General features: G+C 35.3%; 1 non-coding gene across 1 annotated transcript; it reads right to left on the bottom strand.

The window, feature by feature from the left end:
• Positions 1–4,339: 4,339 nt before the first annotated feature.
• Positions 4,340–4,474, bottom strand: LOC117091214. The gene has a single exon (XR_004440322.1). It is a non-coding gene; the product is annotated as a U8 small nucleolar RNA (small nucleolar RNA).
• Between the last annotated feature and the right edge of the window lie 1,031 nt (positions 4,475–5,505).

The raw sequence follows: 5,505 nt of genomic DNA, 5'->3' as shown, positions 1-5,505 counted from the left end.
GTATACCATTTCTTTACTAATGGATTGAGTTATTACTAACTTTTGTAGTTTCAAACTATGCTTAATAAACATGGTTGTTCAGATTCTTGATCCAAAGGATTTTTTGTACTTTCCTAGAAATTAAGATGCTGGATTATCAGCAGACAAATTTTTTATTAAATTACATATTGCTGAACTATAATGAAATATAACATCATGTGTTTTACCCAAGCACTATTTGAAGAATAGAGTTTCTAATCATTTTCCTTCTGCATGGAAACATTTGCTAGGGTTGGACATATTACGTCTAATAAAAGGCAATGGGTAAAGAAAACATACATTGTTGTTTTCATTTGTACTTCTGTATTTTCTCAGGTCACTAACAAAATCACATTGTCTTGTTTACTGAAAAGATGTTTTACTTTTATTTCTTTTTCTTCTTCTTCTTCTTCCTTTTTTTTTTTTTTTTTTTTTAACAGGGTCTTATGCTATTGTCCAGGCTGGAATGCAGCGACATGATCACTGCAGGCTGTCACGTAATGGCAGGCTCACTATGGCCTCGAACTACTGGGTTCAAGCTTTCTTCCTGGCTCAGCCTCCCACCTAGTAGCTGGTACTGCAGACATGCATCACAATGCCCAGTGATTTCTATGTATTTATTTTTTTTGCAGAGAGGAGTTATTGCTATGTTGCCCACGCTTGTCTAGAACTTTTAACCTAAAGCAAACTTCCCACCTGGGCCTCAAAAAGCACTGGGATTACAGACATAAACCACCGTGCCTGGCCCATAGTGTTTATATTTTACTGTGAATATGTTGTTTGTTTCTTTACCAATCGTTTTTGTATCTGTCTTACTGATTTGAACATTTAATTTTTTGCTTACTTCTTATAGTTATACATATTGGGCACCCTTTGCAAGACTGTTACTAAAATGCTAATTTTGTTGATAATGTCTTTCTGATACAACGTATTTTTCATTTTTCTAGCAACCAAATTTATCTAAGGCTTGATATTTCCATCTTTTAAGAAAATCAAACCTACTCCAAGTTGACAATACTTTTTACATGTTTTTAGCTTCTTTTGAAAGAAGAAAACTAGGGCCGGGCGCGGTGGCTCACGCCTGTAATCCCAGCACTTTGGGAGGCCGAGGCGGGCGGATCACAAGGTCAGGAGATCGAGACCACAGTGAAACCCCGTCTCTACTAAAAATACAAAAAATTAGCCGGGCGCGGTGGCGGGCGCCTATAGTCCCAGCTACTCAGGAGGCTGAGGCAGGAGAATGGCGTGAACCCAGGAGGCGGAGCTTGCAGTGAGCTGAGATCCGGCCACTGTACTCCAGCCTGGGCGGCAGAGTGAGACTCCGTCTCAAAAAAAAAAAAAAAAAAAAAAGAAGAAAACTAAAAATTATTAGAGCAGTTTTAAGTTAACGGCAAAAATGAGCACACAGCACAGAGATTTTCCACATATGCCCTCTGCTTCCAAACGTAACCAGTGCCTCTCCTATTATTAACATCCCTTAACAGAGTCGCACGTTTACTACAAGTGATGGATCTACTTTAAAACATCATTATCACGCAAAGTCCACAGTTATATGTTTACATTAGGGTTCACCCTAGGTGCTATATATTCATTTTTGTACATACATTGTTGTGTGCTTATAAGTTTTAAACTCCTTTGGGTTAATACAAATGAATATAATTTCTGGATTACATGATAAGAGTTTTTTAAGAAATTGTCAAATTTTATTCCAAAATGGCTGTACCATTTTACATTTCCACCGTAAATGAGAGTTGTTTTTTCTTCACATCCTTGCTAGCATTATTTTTGTCACTGTTCTCAATTTTTGTCCTTCTAATGGATGTGTAGTTATATCTCATTGTAGTTTTAATTTATATTTTCTTGGTGACATAATACTAAGCATATTTCCTACATCTATTTGTCATCTGTAGATTTCTTTGCTGAATTGTCTGTTAAGGTCTTTGACTCATTTTTTAAAATCAGGTGGCTTATTTTCCTATGTTGAGTTTAAGTGTTCTTTTTGATAATAGCCCTTTATTATATAAGTGTTTGCAACGTGTTTGCCTTTCCTCCCAGTTTGTGGCTTGTCTTCCCATTCTTTTCACTGTGTCCTTTATACAACAGAAAATTTTAATTTTAATGAAGTCCAATTTATCATCTTTCTATTATGGATTGTTCCTTTTGTATCATTATTTAAAATATCATTGCCAAATTCAAGTCCATCTAGATTTTCTTATGTTATCTTGCAGGAGTTTTATAATCTTGCACTTTACATCTAGGTTTGTGATATATTATGAGTTAACTTTTGTGAAGGGTATAAAGTCTGTTTTTTATTTGTTTGTTTTGTTTTTGTTTTTGTTTTTTGGTATTATAAAAAGGAAAGTAGAGGTTCCTCTTCAAAGACTTTCCTCCTGGTCTAATTAGGAATAAAGAATAACTTATTTTAGAAACAAAATGTATTCAAAGACATGTGCTAACATTCTTAAATATCTGCTAGCCGTAATAAAGAAATCAATGTACTTTATGTTCTTAGCTCCCACAATTTAGCCTAAATATTTGCCCTGGCATGCTTATACTGGTTCATGCAAGCATTAGGTCATAACCTGTTCCTCTTCCTTATTTGAAGGTGTTTTTTACCTCTCTCAGCATTCCACAAGTTACTTCCTCCTTCCTTTGCTCTCCTACGCCTTTGCCTCTACTAAAAATACAAAAAACTAGCCGGGCGAGGTGGCGGCGCCTGTAGTCCCAGCTACTCGGGAGGCTGAGGCAGGAGAATGGCGTGAACCCAGGAGGCGGAGCTTGCAGTGAGCTGAGATTTGGCCACTGCACGCCAGCCTGGGCGGCAGAGTGAGACTCCGTCTCAAAAAAAAAAAAAAAAAAAAAAAAAAAGTTCTAAGTTGCTAGCCAATCAGGACAAATACAGAATGTGAGGTCCCGTTCCCGCCAATGGAAACTGGACACAGCTGTAAGGTGGATGCGTCAGGTTATAAATGACCCTGTCTCCTTTGTTGGGTGTGCTCTCATGGCAAAACTGCTGAGTGTACCCTTTCTGCAGAAAGTAAAAATGGCCTTGCTGAGGAAATTAAATTTATGTTCAAATGCTATTTCTTTATGGCACCAGGGAACAAGCATTTCTAATCATATGTGTGTCCAGTTGTTTTCAGCAACATTTGTTGAAAAAAACTATGTTTTATCCATTGTACTGTGTTCATTGTCAAAGACCAGTTAGCTATATTTGTGTATCTATTTCTGTGGCTCTATTCTGTTCCATTGATTTTTTTTTTATTCTTTTACCAATACCACAATGTCTTGATTATTGTAGCTGTCTAGTAAGTCTTAAAGTTAGATAGCATAAGTCCTCCAATTTTGTTCTTCAATATTGTGCTGGCTTTTGGGTCTTTTGTGTCTCCATATAGACTTTAGATTAGTTGTATTTTTGGAAGTGTTTCAGAAGAATTCATATTAATTATTATTTAAATGCTTTGTAGAATACATCATTGAAGCAAATCAACAGATCCTGAACATTTTTATTTGGTGAGAGATTATTATTCACCAATTCATCTCTTTATTCATTATTGGTCTGCTCAGATTTTATATTTCTTCATGATTCAGTCTTGGTAGTCTTGCATGTCTTTAGGAATTCATTTATTTCCTCTCGGTTATCTGATATGTTGGCATGTAATTGTTTATAGTAGTCGCTAATGATCCTTCATATTCCTGTTTTATGTATTAACAGCCCCATAAGTTTTAGTATTTTGTGTTTTCAATTTCATGTGTCTCAAAATATTTTTAACATTTTTCTTTTGATTTCTTCTTTGACCCATTGGTTGTTCAAGAGCAGCTTTTTAAATTTTCACATATTTAAAATTTCCCAGTATTCCTCCTATTGTTGATTTCCAGTTTCATGTCATTATGGCCAGAAAAAATGCTTGACATAATTTCAGTCTTGATTGAAATGTGTTAGGACTTGTTTTATGGCCTAACATATTATCTATCTTGGAGAATGTTCCATGTATATTTGAGAAGAATATATAATCTGTTGCTGTTGAATGCAATATTCTCTACATATTTGTTAGGTCTCTTTGATGTAAAATTTAGTCAAGTCCAAAGTTTCTTTATCCATTTTCTGCCTTGATGATCCATCCATTATTGAAAGTAGTATATTGACGTCCCCTACAATTATTATATGGTTGTCTATTGCTTCTTTCAATTTATTTTTGTGTGCTAATGTTGGATGTATATATATTTATAATTGTTACATCCTTTTAAGAAAATGACCACTTTTTCATTACATAATGACTTTCATTGTCTTCTTTTTGGTATATCAAAATCATCAGAAAGAATGAGATAGGAGTAATCAGGATGTTTCAAGTTGTGATTATGTATAGATGTTGATCATGTTTCATGCATTTCCAACAATCATGTTATAATCTGTCCTCCAAAAGGAAGAAGAGGAAAAGATTATCCCACCCGATGATCATTATTTTCTGTTATATAGTTTTTTTACTTAAAAAGTCCATTTTGTCTAAAATAAATATAGCTGCCCTGCTATCTTTTGGTGTCCATTTACATGAAACACATTTTTCTATTCCTTCACTTTCAGCCTATGCGTTTCCTTAAAGCTGAAAAATGACTTTTGTATGTAGTGCATAGTTATGACTTACCATTTTTATACATTAGGCCTCTCTACTTTTTAAAATAAAATTTCTGTTAAAGTTAGAAGCCTCAGTCAAATGTGGTGGGTGACGCCTGTAATCCCAGCACTTTGGGAGTCCAAGGTGAGTGGATGACCTGAGGTCAGGAGTTCGAGACCAGCCTGGCCAACATGATGAAATCTCATCTCTACTAAAAATACAAAAAAATTAGCTGGGCGTGGTGGCATGTGCCCATAATCCTAGCTACTTGGGAGGCTGAGGCAGGAGAATCGCGTGAACTCTGGAGATGGAGGTGGCAGTAAGCCGAGACTGTGCCACTGCACTCCAATCTGGGCGACAGAGTGAAACTCCATCTCAAAGAAAAAAAAAAAAAGTTTGAAGCCTGCTGGCAATTTAAGAAAACACCATTATATTCATATAAAACACTGTTTAATCCAAAATGACAGAAAAGAAAATACATAAAAGTAAAGTTGTTTACATATTTCTTGTCATCTTCTTACTTCCCATTTTCAAAGTCTACATTAAATTTATATTTACAAAATTCCACAAAATCTAATGTTTTGATTAAATTGCTTAACTCAACATTTCACTATTAAAAGTAATTTTTTATAACTAAGAAATTATGATCCTCATTTTATCTCTCCTGGCTGTTTTATAGAACTTCCAACAATTTGTCAAGTGTGGTTCAGGTTTTTCAGCCCACAAACTGAGCAGGTTTCCAGAAGAAGTTTCTGCTAGTGGATTTTTGCCCTGACAGGTTGTAAATGTCTGTAATTGCCTATCGTTCTCTCTAGTTTTGGGAGCAGCAGTTATGTCCCATAACCTCACTTGTCTCATGGATGCAAGAAAAACT

Source organism: Trachypithecus francoisi, unplaced genomic scaffold (assembly GCF_009764315.1).
Source record: "Trachypithecus francoisi isolate TF-2019V2 unplaced genomic scaffold, Tfra_2.0 Lachesis_group11, whole genome shotgun sequence".
Classification (NCBI taxonomy): domain Eukaryota; kingdom Metazoa; phylum Chordata; class Mammalia; order Primates; family Cercopithecidae; genus Trachypithecus; species Trachypithecus francoisi.
The sequence above is the reverse complement of the archived record's forward strand: the minus strand, read 5'-3'. Positions and strand labels throughout refer to the sequence as shown.